This window comes from Cervus elaphus, chromosome 18 (assembly GCF_910594005.1).
Source record: "Cervus elaphus chromosome 18, mCerEla1.1, whole genome shotgun sequence".
NCBI classification, from domain to species: domain Eukaryota; kingdom Metazoa; phylum Chordata; class Mammalia; order Artiodactyla; family Cervidae; genus Cervus; species Cervus elaphus.
The window spans coordinates 62,633,395-62,654,756 of NC_057832.1; the positions used below are offsets into that span (position 1 = coordinate 62,633,395).

At 36.4% G+C, this 21,362-nt stretch overlaps 1 protein-coding gene across 3 annotated transcripts in view; it reads right to left on the minus strand.

Annotated features, from left to right (window-relative positions):
* Window positions 1–21,362, minus strand: part of FOXP2 (forkhead box P2) — a 630,928-nt gene that overhangs the window by 580,587 nt on the left and 28,979 nt on the right. The window lies entirely within an intron of this gene.

Sequence of the window (21,362 nt, forward strand, 5' to 3'; positions counted from 1 at the left end):
AAAACCTTTGGATTTTTAGTCAGGGTTTTTCCACTAAATGTCTAGATTCAGTTATGAATGCTAAGCAGTGTTATTCCTAAGATATCTTCTTCCTCTGTAACTCTAGCCAACTGAGTATTCAACTTCCTCCCCACATTCCTGAATGGAAAGAACAAATCAGAGTGGAAGATGTGATATCTCCAGCATACCCAAGTCAAGAAGAAAAGATTCTGGCAGTCAGAGATCTACGGTATTTCAGACAAAAGCAGCACAGAATGTTTTGTTTGTTTGTTTTAATATCCTAAAAAGAAATGGAGAGTATGAAAAGGGACATAAGGCTAAGTAGCTAGGAAGAAAGAAGCTACTTCAACATACTGGAGAACTTTACACTATTGTGACTCTGTTTGGTTGTTTAAAAGTCCTGAATTTCCCCAGAAGACTTTTAACTGGGTTTCCACTATCAGAAAGCATTTATTGAAAGTCTAATTGCACGAACTGCTTACACAAAGATATTTACATAGTGACAGTCCTTGGCCACCTCACGCAAACAGTCGAGTCACTAGAAAAGACACTGATGCTGGTTAAGATCGAGGGCAGCAGGAAAGGGGTGAAAGAGGATGAGACGGCTGGATGTCATCACTAATTCAATGGGTATGAACTTGGGCAAACTCTGGAAGACAGTGAGGGACAGGGAAGCCTGGCGTGCTACAGTCCATGAATCACAGTGTTGGACACGATTTGGAGACTGAACAGCAAAAGTCCTTGAATTCCTGGGCTTTTAAAATCTAGATCAAACAACACTAAAATGGCATGTTCGGGACAATATAGACAATAGACTAAATATCTTTTGTCAAGAGTTTTTTTTTAAATTCAAGTTTTGGAGTGTTCAGATCCCTGACTAGTGACTAATTTGAGGGTAAATAAAAACTTTCAGAACTAATTAAATAAAAAATAAAGTTTTAAAAGTACATTAATAATAGGATAGCTATACTGAAAATGTAAGGCCAAGGCTAAGAATCTGCTTCTTAAATAAGAGATGAGTCATTTTGGGGGAGAAAGGACCTTTGCAAGAATTCAGTAATTTACAAGAGTGTTAGTAGTTTCTATCAGGATAAGAGGTGGTGACCTGAAGTTGAATTCCATGCTTTTAATGGCTACATCTCCTTCATTTCAGGATACTACTGAGCCATGATCAACCACAGATGATCATGTTAACTAAAGTAGGAGAAATGCATTGACGAGTAGTTGGAGAAAATCCCTGAGGTTTAGTTGCACATTAAAAAGGAGGTTTTTTGCTAATTCTGACAGTGAAATAGTAATGATTATTGAAATACCCTTAAAATTTATAAGATATTAAGAAGCAAACAAAGCACAAGAGATTTACCATATACAAATTTCTCATCATTATTCAGTCTATATTAATCATTAATTCAATGGTCTGTCCCTAATATTTGAATATACACAAATAACTATGTCCTGCATCTATCCATTTTCATTGCTCAATTCAGTATAAATTTTCTATCACTATCATTTCTTATTCACAACATATTTAATAAGAACTATGTTCTGTGTATTTCTCTATTTCCTTTATTTGTTTTTATTTTCTAATACTGACTACAAACGTACAGCTACTCTGATACATCAAACAAGGAGTGCTCTGGAAAAAGGAAGAGGGAAAGTAATAGTAAGAGAAATCATGATTTTAAATTGTTTTTAAATTGCAATAAAGTTATAAGTAGGCTTGTGCGCGAGCATTTCTAAGTACAACCTCCATTTATCTCTATGAAGTTGAAGAAAACAATAAATGTTTTAGATAAAGACAAAATTTACAAACTGGAAAAAAAAAAATCTGTCCTTTGCATGTTCTAGCTTGATGCAATCACTTCTTTTCTAACTCATCAATCTAATGCCTTTTCAGTCTCTATATTCTCTGGATATCAAAAAAGGGAAAGTTCTGACATTATATGCAGTTACTCACGGACAAGTAAAATTAATTACTGATGAGTTTATCCCTTCGGAATTCTACACTTTTATTTATCATTATTTATCCCACCCAAAATAAACATTAGGCATTGCAGCAGGCAGACTCTAAGGTGGCCCACGAGGATCTCCATCACCTGGTACTGGTATTCATGTCTATAAGACATACTTAATCCCACACTCAAGAGGAAGGGATTAAGTGATACAATTTTTAATGAAGGAGATACACCAAAAGTGATGAGATAACACCACCATGATTATATTACATAAGACTGGAACTCCCATCATCCTTATAGACTATTTCTACAGACCTTCTCCTTTGTTGATTTTGATAAATCAGACTTTCACATGCAGAGACCTACATGGCAAGAAACTGAGGGCTGTCTCCAGTCAATAGTTAGCAAAGAACAGAGGCCCTCAGTCCAAAAACCACAAGGAACTGGATTCTGCCAAAACCATATAAGATTGGAAGTAGATCTTTTCCCAGTTGAACCTTCGCATGAGACTATAGCTCTGACTGATGCTGTGACTACAGTTTGTGAGGGACGCTGAAGCAGGGTACCAGCTAAGGCATGCCCAGATTTCTGAGTCAAAGAAACTACATATGAAATGATTAGTCATCTCATAGTAATTTGATTTTTGCGGTAATTTGTTATGCAACTATAGATATCTCATATAGGCATCAACAAAAAAAGTAAAGAGATTTGAGGAGAGGGAAGTAGACCTAGTTGAAGGGTAAACCACAGAATTACTTTGGTTTAATCATTTCAAGATGACATGGGTAGGAATACATGATCTATAATGTCTTCCTGCACATAGCTTCCTACCCATCCAGGCTAATCCAGGTTAATACAATTATCATCTGAATACTAGACAGCTGCCAAAGGACTGGACTTTTTCAAAACAAAATTATGTATGTCCCTTCATGGCCAGATTATTCTAAAAGTCTTTCATTTATTTCACTTTAATACATAGCCATGTGTCACTATAAGAATTGTACTGGTTAATATACTATTTAATCATGACTGCTGACAGTTTTAGTTGCTAAACTAAAGATTTAAGTCAAAATAATATTCCAGCAACATCAGTTAAGGGAAAGAGGCTTTTATAAAGACTTCTATATTATTACATTTCATGAGAATAAAAGCATTTAAGAAGAGTATATGCTAATCTCACCATGACTATGCATTTGTGCACACACACATCCACATAAATTTATCCACATAAATTCATACTGAGTATGTATGCTATTATGTGCTTGAATATTTGCATAAATATACCTATCAGGTCTCTATGCATTATTCAAAATTCAGGTCAAGTGTTCATATCCTCTGTACTTTTTTTCCTGAAGCTAATATTAGAACAGATCATTCCCATAGGTTGCTGGTTATAACGCTTAATTCACTTAATCTGCATTATGATCATGTACACACACACGCGTGCAAACGTGCACACACCGACACATGCATCCCCACTACATTTTGTCTCCTTGAGAGCAATACTAAGTACTCTTCATTTTTAAATTCTTAAAGACATAGCACAGTACCTTCCTTGCCTGCAGAGGCTTTTTTTTAAGGAATCCATGTGAAATTCAAATAAATTGTTATTTCTTCTTCTTAATCCCTTTAAAAAGTTATGTTCTTCACTGGAACCAAGTTATCTTTTGTTTGATATGCACAATTTTCATGGTACATATGAAAGTGAAAGTCGCTCAGTTGTGTCCAACTCTTTGTGACCTCATGGACTATACAGTCCATGGAATTCTCCAGGCCAGAAGACTGGAGTGGGCAGCCTTTCCCTTCTCCAGGGGATCTTCCCAACCCAGGGATCAAACCCAGGTCTCCCACAAACGAGTGTTTTGTGGAATAATGTGATGGGCATATGCCCAAATTTGCCTATTATTAACCTAAGACCAAGAGAGGGAATCCCTCAATTGGACAATCTGCTCTAAAATTAAAAAGTGGTTAGGCTTTCTTTGGGTAGGGGGACCATCTAGTGGGAAGGAAGGGCAAGAATTCTGACTCACTGAACACCAGGGATCCCTGCTCTGGTGACACTTTACAGTCTTCGGCAACAGTGCACGTGCATACTTATTGTCGTGCGACTCTTTGCAACCCCACGGACTGTAGCCTGAAAGGCTCCCCTGTCCATGAAGTTTTTCCGGCAAGAATGCAGTGCCTGAAAGAATGGAGCGTTTAACTATTACTTTCTCCAGGGGATCTTCCCCACCCAGGGATCGTACCTAGGTCTCCTGCTTTGCAGGTAGATCCTTTACCATCTGAGCCACCAGGGACGCCCCCAGTGAGCAGGAAACAGACTGAAGCTTCTGTTTTGAGGCTGCATTTAACAGGACAGCCACACTCTCACCTCACTGCCTCTTATATCACTTGGCCTTGGACAAAGAAAGATAAAACACAGTCTGTAACCATGAAGACCTCAAAGTCTACTGGAAAGCAGATCTGTAACAACAGATTGTGTCAAGTTATGATATAGATTAAAACAGAGTCCTTTGGGAACTGAGAAATGGCAACACACTAATGCAACCAAATAAATGAATATCCCAATATTAGAGAAATCCCAGGAAGCTTAGGAATCTGCCCTAAAAAAGAATTAAAAATTTAGAACTAAATTATGGAATGATTTTAACAAAAGCATCATGATTTGATCCCCATGATTAGAATAAAAGCCAACTGCTTTCAAGAAGCTACATAGTATATTATCACTTTTAAATCCAAGCATGGATAGTATTTAACATGAAAATGACCCTAGGTTTATTAGAACAGCACAACTAAGTTTGTAGTTAGGTGTGAGGAAGAACAGACTTTGTGTTAAGCAAATCTTAGTATTCTTTTCCTTACAAGCCTACGTCCTCCCAGGGCCAAACAATGTATCTCCAACCACGTTGGCTGTGGTTGGAAGATATATTTACATTATGCAAATTTTACAGGCAAACACACACACACACACACACACGATGAGATAAAAATGGGAGAGAAGCCCATAAAAGGAAAATCAAGTCAAAAATATTTTGATAAATCAGCTCCTAAGCATATATGCTCATTTTGTAAATTCTCCCACAATTTCATACAGAAGACTAATTTCATCTTGTCAAAAAGTCTTTTAATGTATGTAAACTTCCCAGAAGCATGGATTCTGTTATAGCTTAACATAATGTCAAAAATCTGTTTAATAAGAAAATGCTGTGTATGGCAGAAGACTCAAATACTTACTTTACAAGGATTTTTTCAATGTTCTACAAACATTTATGTACTTCAGAATAAACACAAGACCGTTATCAAACTTTTGTATTTCATACCGAACATTTTGTTTATACACAAAGCTGAGAGAAGTATCAAAGTTGTCTATTTAAAATTTATAAATGTGTAATCTGCAACTAGTCACAGAGAACCAGATTATATTCAAACAAGCTACTGACACATTAGCAAACATCACACTATAAAAAAATCAATATATGGTGGTAAAAGCTCTTTATAATTAAAATATATTTTACTAAATAAATGATATATGCATAACAGTTGGCTTTTTGTACTGGTACTTCCATTAATTAAAAAACAATATTTTTGTTGCTATGCAATATATGTAGCTAACCACATAAAAAGTGGTAAAACCTAGGAAATATCTGTTTATTATAACATTTCCAGTGGCTTGTTAATTTCTTATTTTGACTGTAAACTGTACTTTATCTCAATTCAATACTGCCAGCTTCAAAATAAATCAGAATAAGAACAGGCAAGTAAACTTGTGGAAAAATCAAGAAATATAAAACATTAATCACAATGTTGTTAATTACACTTGCTGGAAACATACAAGTGAGTCACTTTTACATAAAATTTATAACTGATGAGTACCACACCACTCCTTAAAAATTGTGTATAATTCAAATGCTACCTATACTACTGCATATGAAAAGCTTTAGATCTACTAAGCTTTCATGCTGATCCATCAGCTTAGAAAATGTTTGTAAAAATTTTTAAAATGCAGTGTAAACATTTCAGCCCTGAACCTTCTTTCTATGCCTTTGAACCTTCTCTTTCATGTGCAGTACCTGAAGGCCCACTGAGAATAACTGCTGAAAGCCCCAAAGATTGGTAAAACAGAATTTCTGACTCAGGAAATAAAGATCAGCTGAATAGGATTCCCATACGGCAATCCAGATCAATGGAAAAGCAAGCCCAGAAATTTACAGTATCTATCCTACACAGTACAACATGAAGGTTGTATTTCATTGCTGGTAACAAAACTCCCAGTGGCCAAGAATAAAAAAAAAGGAGATACAAAAATTGTAAATCCAGTAATGAGAAACTACACTTTATTTTGACATTTTGCTTTAAGTGGAATTAAAAACAGTGCCTTTATTTGGTGTCACTGATGTGGTAAACAATTCCTGCAACCAAACTATTGCATTCTGCTGAAACAACTAAAGCAATAATGAGACATGGATTAGTATTTAGGGAAAATCTTTACACATTTCCAGTAACTATAATCTTAGATGGTGATGATTTCATATGCTTTATGCCAAGAAAAATAATGATTTACTTCGCTTGTGAAGAAAAACTCAGAATACACCTATCAATAATTTATAAACAAATTATAAAGCCCGGGACAGTTTATTATAACACTCTTAAATTCTGATGTACTGAATAATCCATGTGGAACAAGAATTACCTCTACAATACTGCTACTGGGTGGCACTTCAGTTGATATTTCAGTTCCTTAAGTAGCATGCACTACCTCATAAAGCAATCCTTTCCCTTTTTGGACATGCTTTTATTCTCAGCATATCTGGAACTGAGTAATTTGCATCTGTTTGGTCCTATTCTGACTACTGTGCTACATACATTCCCTGTTCTACATAACTATTCTCTTAAATATTGTGTACCATCGACTCTCCCCATCTCTTTAACGCTGTACTAAACAAAGAGACCCTGATGCTGGGAGGGGTTGGGGGCAGGAGGAGAAAGGGATGACAAAGGATGAGATGGCTGAATGGCATCACCGACTCGATGGTCATGAGTTTGAGTAAACTCCGGGAGTTGGTGATGGACAGGGAGGCCTGGCGTGCTGCGATTCATGGGGTGGGGTCACAAAGAGTTGGACAGGACTGAATCATTGAACTGAACTGCAACAACCCAGTTCCTTACTCCAATCTTCTTGCAACATTGTTTCCCAGTTCTTTGAAACTATGTTTATCTCCAGACACAACTTCAGTTTTAATTACAGAGTGACATTTAAAATTTAATACAGTACTACAGATAGGTTTACCCATTTCACAACATTCTCTGATCTCATCTAGCCACCATGTTTTTGTGGGTTTGCATTAGATTTCTACAGTAAAGACCCATATATTCATTGACCACTAGATCTCTTCTCTTGGATTTCTCAAACTCAGAATGTCGAAAATTGAATTTATCCTCTCCCTGCCCTTCACTTCTCCACTTCATCACACTCCAAATATATATCACCTCCTAATTTTCCTACACAGTACCAGTGTCTAGGCTAGAAATGGTTAATCTATGAGCACTCAATCCACCTCCTTCACCTCGTATCACCCCAATCCATCAAATCTACCATTCAGTTCAAGAGTCTGGGCTCTAAGACAAACAGCTGGAGTCTAAATCATTGCTCTGCCCTAAGCAGTTGTGTGGCCTTAACAAGTAACTTGGCCTGTGACTCAGTTTCCCCATTTTATAAATGTTAATAAGATAATTTGCCTCATAAGGCTGCTGTAAGGACTAAATTAAATCATATACCCAATGTGCTTGGTAAAGTGATCAGTCTATAGCTCATAATGCACAGCAAATATTAGTCGCTATTATAATCATTATCACTGCCTTACTATATCTCACGTCTATCATTCTCATCACTGCTTATTATTTAGCTCAGGTCCTTCACTGTTTTTAATCTACATTACTGTTGCAGCTTCAAACTGTTGTCTCTACTTCCCTTCTTGTTATACTCTTTTATATATAACTTTGATCATGCCATCTCCTAGTTCCAAATGCTTTGATGGTTTACTATCACTTTTAGGTTAAAGGCAAATTATTGAATGTGATATACAAAACCCTAGGTAAGATGGTAAATTTCTCTAGCCACATTTATCAGCTCTGTTCTAACATATGATGCTTGAGCCACAGTGACTTATCGCCTCTGTTCTTATAGCATGTGATGTCTGAGCCACATCTGATCAACTGTAATTTGCTCACAATTAGAAATGCTCAACCTTTTTTTTTGGTGTGTTACTAAAAGTGGCCAAACTACTCAGAGATTCTGCTCCTCACCCACCTAAACACCCCATCTTGTGAATGCTCATCTTCCAAAAGAAAAGGACTAAACAATAGGAGATATCATTATATACGAATGTTTTCATGGGTGGTCTATGTGTCTGCTTTAGCAAGAATGATATTTTTTAGTCGCTAAGTCATGTCCAACTCTTCTGTGGCTTCATGGACTGTAGCCCACCAGGCTCCTCTGTCCATGGGATTTCCCAGGCAAGAATGCTGGAGTGGGTCACCAGGCGATCTTCCTGACTCAGGAATCAAACTTGTGTCTCCTGCATTGGCAGGTGAATTCTTTACCACTGAGTCACCAGGAGAGTCCAGCAAGAATGATACAGACTGGTTTTATTCAAAGTATGGCTGAAAAATCAGCAGCATTAATATCACCTGGGAGCTTGCCAAAACTGTTAATTACCAGACCCCACACCAATGTGCTGAATTAGAATTTCTGCGGATGGGGCCCAGAGGTCTCTTTTGTAATAAGCTCTCAGATTCCTACTCATGCCAACATTTGAGAAGCTCTGATGAAAATCATGCATGGTTGTTTTTCACTCATGATTTACCAACAATAAGACATGCAAGAGCTAAAAACTACTACTGATACAAGTATGAATTAACACTGAAGGATACAATCCTGAAAAAATAAGATGATGAATCTATACTAATCATTTATAATTCAGACGCAAAACAGCAGCAAACACCATGACCAATTTAAGAGAGCCCAGATGATATATTGATAATTCTTCAAGAAAATACTGGTAATTCCAGCCACCTGTTTGTTGAGCATGAGCAGTTGGAGCTTTACAACTTATCAAGTATTTCATTGCACTTTGATTTCTGATGAAATACTAATATCTTGTAGCAGGCTCTAGTAATGAGTTGCATTTTGGCAATGTTATATAAATTTTAGTAAGCTTTAATATCCAACTTAGACTACTAGTAAGTACGAACTACAGTCCATGGGGTCGCAAAGAGTCGGTCATGACTGAGTGACTAAGCATAACACAAGTAGTCCTTAATTGTTCAGATAAGCAAAAACCCATGCAAATTTTTTTCACTCATGAGAATGGAAGAATGGATTTGCATTTGGGGATTAATTTAATTATAAAATGGACTGTTCTTTCCAATCAGGATATGACCAACCACTTTGTCAATTATTGCTTGAAAGAACCAGAAAAGCCTTCATTTTCAACACTGGCACATGAAACAATCTGCCGGTAACAATGCAGAGTTTTCTTCTGGGAAGCCTCTCCTCTCCCGACTCACCCATTCTGTGGCAGCAGTCCCTTCTCTGTCTACCTCTAACATGCTGTGCCAACCTCTGTAACTGTACTTACTGTGTAGTGAAAAATCTGTTAATTTTTGTGCCTGTCAAGATCTTCTCAAAGCTTGATTCTGCCTAGGTAAAGACAGGAGTAGTCAAAAAAATTCTTGGCTGATATATAACCAGTCATTTACTATACCTGTCTATTCTTAGCTTCCTCACATACTTTTTATATCTTCAGTCATTCTGAAAACCATTAATTTTTCCCATTTTTAAAATCATGCTTTAATGATGACAAATTTCACACAGAATAAGAAATTATGCATAAGGGCAGTATGAGGGGCATAAATCCTCTATTAATTCATTCATAATCTGGAATGAGAGCACAGTTTCTATTAAAACTTCACATTCTTTTTTGCCATTCTTATTCATAAATGTTACAAAACATTCAACCACTGTGAACCCAAGTAACAGCGGGTGGAAATACAGTAAAGGCTATGGTAGAAACACAACTAGAGTGGGAATTAAAAGATCCAGGTACTAACCTCAGCTTGATTAATAAACACTAGACCCCGATACTGGGAAAGATTGAAGGCAAAAGTGATGACAGAGGATAAGATGGTTAGATAGCATCACCGACTCAATGGACATGAACTTGAGCAAACTCTGGGATATAGTGGAGGACTGAGGGGCCTGGCATGCCGCAGCCCATTAGGTTGCAAAGAGTTGGACCCAATTTAGCAACTGAAGAACAGCAACAATATGAAACTATCCTAATTTATCAAGACCTCAGATCTCCAATTCTAAAATACAAATTTAAAGTAATTCATGGGATATAATGGAAGCACTTGTCCCAGAGGTGGCTATAAAGATCAAAAAAGTAATGCAAATAATGTATACTGTAAACATTCCTAACAGCACTCACTATTATAATCATATAACAACAAATAAGGGACTATAGGATTATGCAAAACAGAATCATTTGTTAAAGTAAAAATTTTCTCTTGAAACATCAAAATCATTTTCAACTGCCAGGTTTAGAGAGTTATTTAGACACAGGCTCTTTACTAAAGATTCTGCAATCAACTCTGAATACTTGCCATGTAAAAAAAAAGAAAAACAAGCTGGGATGGGAGAGGGGAGGTGTTATCCCAGCTTCATGGGGATAGTCCCCAAAGGATAATCTTAGATTGAGACATAGGGAGGCGTGAGTGTCCTTGAAGGAGGCAAGACAAAATGTCAAAAGCTTGAGGAGGAAGTGATTCTCTTGTAAAGACAACCCCTCACCAAATCCTCCTCACCTTCCATCAAATCGCTCTTCTTTCACACGAATTTTTAACCATAATTACCCTATGCATTTAAAATTTAATCTTATATACCTTACTATTATTTTTTCTTACTGAATATACTGTATTTTCTTACCCAACTTTCAGCTTCTGTTCTTTGTGTCACATTTTTATTCAATTAACTCTTACCCCTAATTTCCGGAGTTCTAATACTAATCTTTTTTTCCCCTATTGCTCTCATTTACAGCTGTAATTTTAAATATCTTGAGAGCTACCATTTTAAATGTCTTAGATGTTTTCAAATTTTTACTTTGACTTTTGATTTTAATACTATTCTAGTCTTCTTGAACATTTTTCTCTTTGTCATTTTTGCATTCAATTTATTTATTTTTTATGATACCTGTTTGTAGGGCCAGCAAAATGTTAAGTCCAGAAAAGAGCCTAAAGAAAGTTCTTATAAGGCATGGCAGTTCTTACAAGGTATAAGTTCTTATGGTATAAAGTTCTTATGGTATAAGTTCTTATAAGGTTCTTAGAAGGTATGGCAGCTTTCTTTTTTGCAACTTCTTCTGCCACTCCGATTCCCCAAGAGATTCACTGGCCTAGTCCTGGATGGCTCTCCAAAAGACCTTTAGCTCTCATGGGACAAAGCCCACTAATCACTCCCCCCAGGGCCACAAGGCTCACTCGGCATTAAATGGCATCTGGATTTGCTCCAGTGAAGTTGTTAGTTAACTTTTAATGTTATCCAGGCTTCATGCAAGCTATTCTGTGTATTTTAAAATTCATAACACCAAAATATGTAACAAATAGTATTTGGGTCGTTATGAACTAAAAGACATGAGGAACCATTATAACCAGAGGTATAATATGAAAATAAGTGTTTGGTTGCTATGTTATAGAACCTACTAGAGAGATATAAAAGTATCCATGAAGAACACCATCATTCCTTCAATAAATATACATTAAGCAACTACCCTGTGCCTATACTCTGGAAGACACTGATATAGCAAGAAAAAAAAGAGAATAAGAAAATCCCTATATCAGAAACATGGACAGTTAATACATATTTCAAAAGACCATATTGCATTAGCCAAGCAAGAGCTGGGACTGTCTTAGACAACGACAGTGGTTCTGGACATAGAGAAAAGCAGATTCACTTAGGTGATACTTAGGTAGTCAAAGGGACACAATAATTATTGATCCAAAACAAAACAGCCATATAAGTTATGTTCTTTTTCTGTTTCACACAAGGTTTATAAATTTTCCTTTGCTTGAAGTAGAGAACTCATTTATTATCTTTATTTCAGTTCTTCCAGGATTTCAGTTTTCCTCTTTGGTTACTGTTTTCAATCTCTGATTCTCTAATGCAAGTAAAAACTTTAGAATAATACAACTTCAATATTTTCAGGCCATCAGGCTCTCAAGTTCACCAGCCATCACTATTAGGTTCATTCTAAGAGCTGAACATCAATAACTATAAGACACTGTGGGACTAGAAATAACACAATTAAACCTTCTGGAAGGAAACTAATGTTTTATATTCCAAGTAAGAAAGTCAAAGCAGAAAGATTTTCCAGGAAGAGATGTATAGTACACTGTTGAAAGCATTCAAATCTGTAGCACAATGAGAAATTAGGGATTAAACACATAAATTTGGAGTTTTTGTGTCAAAGAATTTAACTGACGTTGTGGAAATGAATAAAGTCAAATAGGAAACTGTATAATAATAAAATTTTTAAAAGAGTACAATGTACCTTAGTCCTTCTCATAATCAAGCTCACCAAGTTGTGCTTTGAAGATATGTCTTTGGGCTTTACAGAAATACACAAAAGATTCCTTCAGAAAATCTATTGCTGGAATGTGGTCAAGGACATAGCCCCTTGATATATATCACTCATTATTCTCTTCTGTTAAGGCCTGACATGAGAAATCTCTTACAGAATTTAGTTCAAGGAATGGCATTCCCTTTCCTGAAGAATGCTATTCTTTCTTTTCAAAATGGATGCTCTAAAACTAACTGCATTCCACTTTAACTACTAGGAACCTCAGAAGCAAATTAGGAGCTTGACTACAGGTTTCCTGGTCTGCTTTCGGTAGACATCTGCCATTATTTTCACTTTGTGTACTGCGTCCTGTAGCCGCATGAACTCCTATATTCGTTTATCAATTGCTGCATAGCAAACAACTCCCGAGCTCAGCAACTTAAAACAACAGCTTATTTCTGATAAGTCTGCGAGTGAGGTGTGTGGTTCTTACACAGACCTGGAACAGGCTCACTTTGCAGCTGCATTCACCTGGTAGGTTAGCTCTGGCAGCGTTCCCTTGGGCCCAGTAGGCCTTGAACAGGCTAGATGTCTCCATGTGGCCTTTCGTCTTCGGGAGGCTAGACCAGGCTTCTTCACAGGGTGACACTGGCATTCCAAGAAGCCCAGCACTTATCATCTGTCTACTCGCATCGTATGTCCCACCGGCCAAAGTGAGTCAGTCACATATATAAGCCAGAGTCACTGTGTACGTGACTCACTACAGACAATTAACGTGGTCTTCCTAATAGGGCTATCATTAATACTTACTTCTCTTGCAATCCTCCTAATAGTTGAATGTTATTCTTTAACAAAGTTTATTTCCTATCTGCTCCATATCTTATCTTTTTAAGAGCTAAAATATTCCTTATGGATGTTCTAAGCTCATACTAGTCCAACATATCAGTGAATGAATGCTTATGTAGGATTCAAAAGTATTTTAAAATTTAAAATATACCATATGCCACAGCAAATGCTCACTCCCAAATTCTTAAAGATCTCATAAAAGGAATAAAAATTCCTTTGAATTTAAGTTGCAAAAGCTTTTACAAACATTAGTGCCAATCAGTTCCCTCACCATGAAGAAACGCCTCAGTTCCACTGGTGATGTTCCACACTCAAGTTCTTGAGGCACTCTGTACCTGTAATCAATAGCAAATGTATTATCATAAAGTAGCCAAAATGCCTGAAATCTCAAAGTCAGAAAAAGAACCATTATCTATATGAAGTACTTCTACACCAACTACTCCAATTAGCAAGCCAAGAAGATGCTGAAAAAATATTAAAATGTTAATCTGAAGAACAGTAAATAATATAAACAAAATGCCAAAAAATCACCAAAGAATATGTGTAAAGATAAAAGAAATTCATTAAACTTGTTTCATCTTACAAGTATTTTTAAGCTACCTTATATAACTTTAAAGATAAGTTGAACAGGCATTAAAAAATTAAACTATTAAAGACATGACTATACTTCTTGTGACTAGTTTTAATATGTACTCTCGTATCCCACTGGCTTTTTTTAAAACACCAATTTCAAATTCAAGATTGTATGTTTTTATGAAAATGCATAGGCTTTGGAAAAAGATGCGTGTGTATGTGACTTGAAGGGTAACCAAACTGGTATCAGGTAACGTGGATCTCTGGACTGCCAAGGTCTGCACTATGACTGGGGCACACATAACTAAAAAAAAGTCAAAACAGCCCTTCTGGCTGCAATTATGATGCCAAACAAGATGCTGTTCTGTGAATAGGTGGCAAAATGCTTCAGAGATTTTTCCACCAGGGGAGACAAAATGTGGAATTTTACTGATGCACAGTAGACTTTTTTTGTTGTCGTTAAATTAGGCCAACAGCAGAGTTATTTTTAGATTAGTTACTTCACTTTCTCTTCTTAATGGGCTGGTATACAAAATAGGACAGAAAATGCACCATATGCCGCAGCAAATGCTCAAATCCTAAATTCTTAAAGCTCTCATGAAAATAAAAGATATTTCTATCTTAAAATATGAGACTTCCATTCAGATGCAGTTAAGACTATAACTAATCTGACAGATATTTATCAGTTAACAAGAAATAAATTATATATCTTTACTTCAAAAACTAATAATTTGGAGGGTTTTTCCCTTTCATCATTTTTTGGTAAAATAAATAAGCTGTAAGGAAAGAGATAAAGTGTGAATGAATGCACTGACTTAGATTTATGATTAAAAGTTAACATTTAAATCATAGAGCATTTTCAAATCCTACAGTTACTAACATAGCTCTTGATTTCCTCAAGTTACAAAATTTAGATGACTCATCAACTTGCTCTTTCATAAACTCAACCTAAAGCCTCTTCAGGAAGGCTTAATTTTATAGAAAGATAAACTTTTAAAACTTACTCTTTGGAAGTGTGCTTGTTGCGTGGGCTGTAACAGTGACCAAAGAGGACTCAGGCCCTACCTGTCCCTGGCTCTGTGGTCTGCTGGAAGCAAACACTGCTAACTGCCTTCAGCAGAGGGACCACTTCTGAATATCTACTGCCCACCAGACTGTACAAGACACTTAGCCTGAAACACTGATTAACCCCACAACAACCAGATGAAGCAGGACCCTCACTGTTCCCCAAATTTACAAATAAGGACCATAAATCCCAAAGGTTAAATATTTTTTCTAATATACTAGCAGGCTCAACCCTAAGCAAGAAAATAAACATGACTGTGATACTGTAAAAAAAATAAAAAAGAAATATATTCTTTGTATTTCAACATGATGGCATTCTCATTTTATGACTGCAATCATGCTCCACAAAACTATACTATTATTTTGACTTATACTATTACAAATTATGAAGATGACACAGAATGCATAACATTAAAAACATATAAATGTACGTAATATATAATGTTGGTAAAAGTTAACTGCTTTAAAAAGAAATTCTTCCCACTTTTTTAATGACATATATAATTCAAATGATATTATGAAATTTAAAAAATTAAACAGATTAATAAAGTCAACAAACATCTTTAATACAGCAAAATAATTCATCATGTTCTTTGAAATGCCCTGATTTTATTAAAGTAACAAAAGTGCAAGACAACAAACTGGTGTCTAACCCACCTCACACAGTTTACAATTAAGATGAGAAAATGAAGTTCTTATCCCCTTTTAAAAAAAGTAAGTAAAATATCTAATATCTTAATATTATTTTATTAAGATATAGTCTTGTGAGTTCATCAAATGTTAAATGTACAGTTTATGTTTTTCCCTAAAAACAGGGCTGATGAATATTGCTATAGCTCACCATTTTAAGTAATCTAGCTTTGAAACGATTAAATGTAGAAATTAAATGAAACATCTTTAAACCAATACTGATATTTAGGCATATAATTGCTAAATAACACTGGTATGTTGATAAGTTGGACTTTTCCATCAAAACTATTTTCACATGTAACTTCAAGAGATAAAATGTATGATGAGAAACTAGGAAACCTAAAGAATATCATGATTGCTTTAAATGTTATTAAACCGACAGTACTAATGAACTCCATGTATAAAGGCTACCTTGCACGTGCATGCTAAGTGGCTTCGGTCATGTCCAACTCTTTGTGAGCCTATGGACGATAGCTGATGCATACAGAATTTTTACAGTTAAAAATACACTTAAGATAATTGGCATTTTGATATAATCCTGAACACCTTAATTCTGAGATATAACCTCTAAGAATAATCAGGTCTAATAGCGAGAAAAAAAATACTAGGCTGAACACAAGGAGAAAAAGTATTCTAAAAACTTTAAAGAAATCATAATACCTTGCCAATAAAAGTGTTAACAAAAGCAAAAAACTGAATAACGAAAAATGTCAAAGGCTGCTTTTAGAGACAACAGACTTTGATTGGGAAAGAGGAACAGAGAGTTTATATGCATCCAAACTTCATCACACTTTGTGGCAGACACTGGTCTTGGTCCTAAAATGAAATTCCATGTCTAAATTACTGTTAAGCAATTTTTATATAGCCGGGTCAATTAATTTTAAAGAGATCAACCCTGAAAATAAGAAACAAGAAAGAGATGAAGTCCTTTAAATAAAATTATAATGCTAGACTTTTATTGAACATTAAACCTGGTTCATACCCTTTTTTTCCATTAAGTAAATAATCAACCTGAAAGGAATATGGAGAAAAAAAAAAGCAACTTTAAAGAAGTAGCAAAATATCCTGACATTCTTATCAGTTGATGTGACTATATCTAAGCACTTTATTTTTTATCTTTCTCTGGTTGCTAAATTCACATTTCAATAACTTAAGACTAATTTCACCATATATTTACTTAAGAATTTTACTAAAGTTGAGTTCCAATAAAGTACAATGAAAGCCCAATCTTTTATAATTTATGAATAGATTATTTCTAGGGTTGGACTAAATCTTGAAAACTGTATTACAGAACTTGTGCATTGGTTTCAATTCGTCTATTATTTCCACTCGAAATGAGGCCCCTCCCATAACACAATATTGCTAGAATAGTTACCAAGCACACACAGTAACCACTTTCCGAGCATGTGCTTTTTATTAGGGGATCACTAACATATGCTCCCAACATCCACAAGCTACAGAATATGTACCACTTGCCAAACCTTTCTTCCACTGAGCACATATCTACTCAGTAAATTATTTACAGACGAATGGGAAAGGGAATTATGTTTCTTTGACTAAATTATCTAATGATGTTCCTAGAACTGAAAAAGAGGGAAGAGACATATGTGTGAAACATCTTCAAAATATTCTTCCTAGCTGTTCCTTAGTGCCTGAAACCTGTAAGGAAAAGTCCAACGTTTCCAACCTCATCTCCTCAATGTGCACATATCAAACGGCGGTCAACGGAGGACACAAGACAGTGTATTACAAGATATAGCGGTACTTCTGAAGAGTTCATATCATAGAATACTATGGACCAGGCCATAAAAGAAGATTCTAATTCCAAGAGAAACTAGTAATTAATTAGCTTTATTATAAAAGTAGAACATTACTCCATTTCAGAACCAGAAAAACTGACTTCCTACAAAAAGTCAAGAGTAAAACTTCTCAGCTTAGCTATAGGCTCAGTAAGAAGTTCTCAGAACAAAAGAGCAGCAACCCAATAAAAGTACCTAAAATACCAAATTAAATGACATGGAGATCATGGTATCCAAATTCATTGCTGAAATGCAAGAAAAATACTAACAGGGGAATCAGACTGATACCCAGAAAGGAAAAATCTTTTAAATTTATTATGTAATACTGATTATAAAACATACTGCTCCAGAAAATAAGAATTCATTGCAATGATGAATTTATTAATTTAAAAATATCAATTTTAAAGCCAAGTAATATGGTATAAGACTTTGAATGAATATGGAAAAGAAAATACTGCAAAACTGAGGCAATCTTAAATTGGGGCAACATCTAGTTTTGCCACATCTAATAGCTTCAGAGAACTTCATGAATAAACAATTGTAGCTTCACTTGCAAATACCACAACAAAATTCAAAATTAATTTTTAAGTTTCAGGTTTCAAGTTTCCAAGGATATACTGGTTCAGGCAGAGACAATATTTGACTTCTGAGTACATCCACAAAATCAGATTTTTCTCTAAAGAATATTCCTGGATCAGCTCTTTGTAACTCAATTGCCTAACCAAAGGGGGCAAGAAATGAGGAACAGGATCTGTTTGCTTCTGGTAAACTGCCTATTTCCCTTTCTTCCAGATCCTCCGAATTCATGGAGTCTGGTATGAGGAATGTTCCCTTAGCTGAATGGGTGGCTCCATCCTAAACTCTGGCACTGTTTTTTAAGATGAAAACAAACAAAAACAAAGCCAATAAATGAAACAGCCCTGCAGGAAAAAAAAAAAAAGAAAAAGGAGGGCGGAGCTAGGAAAAAGCATAGTTTTGTGATCCATTGTTACCACTGAAGGGAAGGGCATTTACTATCTGGCAGCTACCATGTGGGAACCTGTGTGTGTGCGTGCGTGTGTGTGTGTGTGTGTGTGTGTATGTGTTAGTCACTCATCGTTACCACTGAAGGGAAGGGCATTTACTATCTGGCAGCTACCATGTGGGAACCTGTGTGTGTGTGTGCGTGCGTGCGTGTGTGTGTGTGTGTGTGTGTGTGTTAGTCACTCATCGTTACCACTGAAGGGAAGGGCATTTACTATCTGGCAGCTACCATGTGGGAACCTGTGTGTGTGCGTGTGTGTGTGCGTGTGTGTGTGTGTGTGTTAGTCACTCAGTGATGTCCGACTCTTTGTGACCCCACGGACTCTAGCCCACCAGGCTCCTCTGATCAGGGTATTCTGCAGGCAAGAATACTGCAATGGGTAGCCATTCCCTTCTCTAGGGGATCTTCCTGACCCAGGAATCAAACCGGGGTCTTCTACACTGCAAGCAGATTCTTTACTAACTGAGTCACCAGGGAAGACCATAGGAGACCTTACAAATGTTATTTTTAATTCATACCAAAAAAAAACAAAAACCCACTACGTAGAATTTTCATCCATATTTTACAGATAAGAAAATCAAGTTCAGAGGTCAAATAACTTGACCCAAATCACACAGCCAGCATATGCCTCTGCCTCTCCATCTATCTAATCCCAAGCTCTCTTCTTGCCATGATGTCAAGCCCACATCTCAGTTAACAAATATTCCTGCTGGGCTTCCACGATGTGCACCCGTGCTACAAAGAACTACGAGAGACACAGGAGACATCACCTTTGCCCTCCAAGCAGTTAACATCCAAGAGACATTCTGAAGACTCAGATGCCGAATCCATGGGAGGCAGTGTGCTTTACAGAGAGGGAAGAACACTAGACTATGGGAAGGGAGATGACTCACTCTGGATTGCACCACTTCCTAGCCACACAACCTTGAGTAAACAAGTATTTCTGTTATTTTCTCATTATCAGAGAGCATAGACTATAACATCTGCTTTAATGATCTCACAGAATTAGTTCAAAGATCCAACTGATTAAAAAAATTATAGAATAGGAGAAAATATTTGCAAATGAAGCGACAGGGTTAATTTCAAAAATACAGAAACACTTCAAACAGCTCAATATCAAGAAAACAAACCAACCAATTTTTTTCCAGTGGGTTTTGTCATACATTGATATGAATCAGCCATGGGTTTACATGTATTCCCAATCCCGATCCCCCCTCCCACCTCCCTCTCCACCCGATTCCTCTGGGTCTTCCCAGTGCACCAGGCCGGAGCACTTGTCTCATGCATCCCACCTGCGCTGGTGATCTGTTTCACCATAGATAGTATACATGCTGTTCTTTTGAAATATCCCACCCTCACATTCTCCCACAAAGTTCAAAAGTCTGTTCTGTATTTCTGTGTCTCTTTTTCTGTTTTGCATATAGGGTTATTGTTATCACCTTTCTAAATTCCATATATATGTGTTAGTATGCTGTAATGTTCTTTATCTTTCTGGCTTACTTCACTCTGTATAATGGGCTCCAGCTTCATCCATCTCATTAGGACTGGTTCAAATGAATTCTTTTTAATGGCTGAGTAATATTCCATGGTGTATATGTACCACAGCTTCCTTATCCATTCATCTGCTGATGGGCATCTAGGTTGCTTCCATGTCCTGGCTATTATAAACAGTGCTGTGATGAACATTGGGGTGCACGTGTCTCTTTCAGATCTGGTTTCCTCAGTGTGTATGCCCAGGAGTGGGATTGCTGGGTCATATGGCAGTTCTATTTCCAGTTTTTTAAGGAATCTCCACACTGATGGGGAATACGTGTAAATCTATGGCTGATTCATATCAATGTATGACAAAACCCACTGAAATGTTGTGAAGTAATTAGCCTCCAACTAATAAAAAATTAAAAAAAAAATATGAGCAGAAAACCTAAATAGACATTTTTCCAAAGACATACAAATGACCAACAGGCACAAGTAAAGATGCTCAGCATCCCCAATTATTAGAGAAATTTAAGCCAAAACTACAATGAGGTATCACCTCACACTGGTCAGAAAGGTCATTGTCAAAAACTCTACAAATAACAAATGCTGGAGACAGTGTGGAGAGAGGGAACCCTCCTACACTGTTGGGAATGCAAACTGGTGCAGCCACCATGGAAAACAGTATGGAGGTTTCTTTAAAAACCAAAAATAGAACCTCCATATGACCAGTAGTCCCATTCCTGGGTATATATCTAGAGAAAACCATAATTAGAAAGATATACTTATGGCCTACATACGCGCACCCCAATGTATACAGCAACACTGCTCAAAACAGCCAAGACGCGGAAGCAACCTAAATGTCCACCGACGAATGAGTGGATAAAGAAGATGCGGTTTCCACACACACACACACACACACACACACACACACACACACACACATGCAATGGGATATTATTCATCCATAAAATAGAATTTAAAGAAGATGTGGTTTCCATACACACACACACACATACACACACACACACACACACACACACGCGCGATGGGATATCATTCATCCATAAAAAAGAATTTAAAGAAGATGTGGTTTCCATACACACACACACACACACACACACACACAAAATGGGATATTATTCATCCATAAAAAAGAATTGAGTAATGCTATTTGCAGCAACATGGATGGAACTAGAGACCATCATACAAAAGTGAAGTAAGACAGAGAAAGACAAATATCACACGATAGTGCTTATACATGGAATCTAAAAAAAAAAAAAAATGATACAAATAAAGGTATTTACAATACAATACCTAC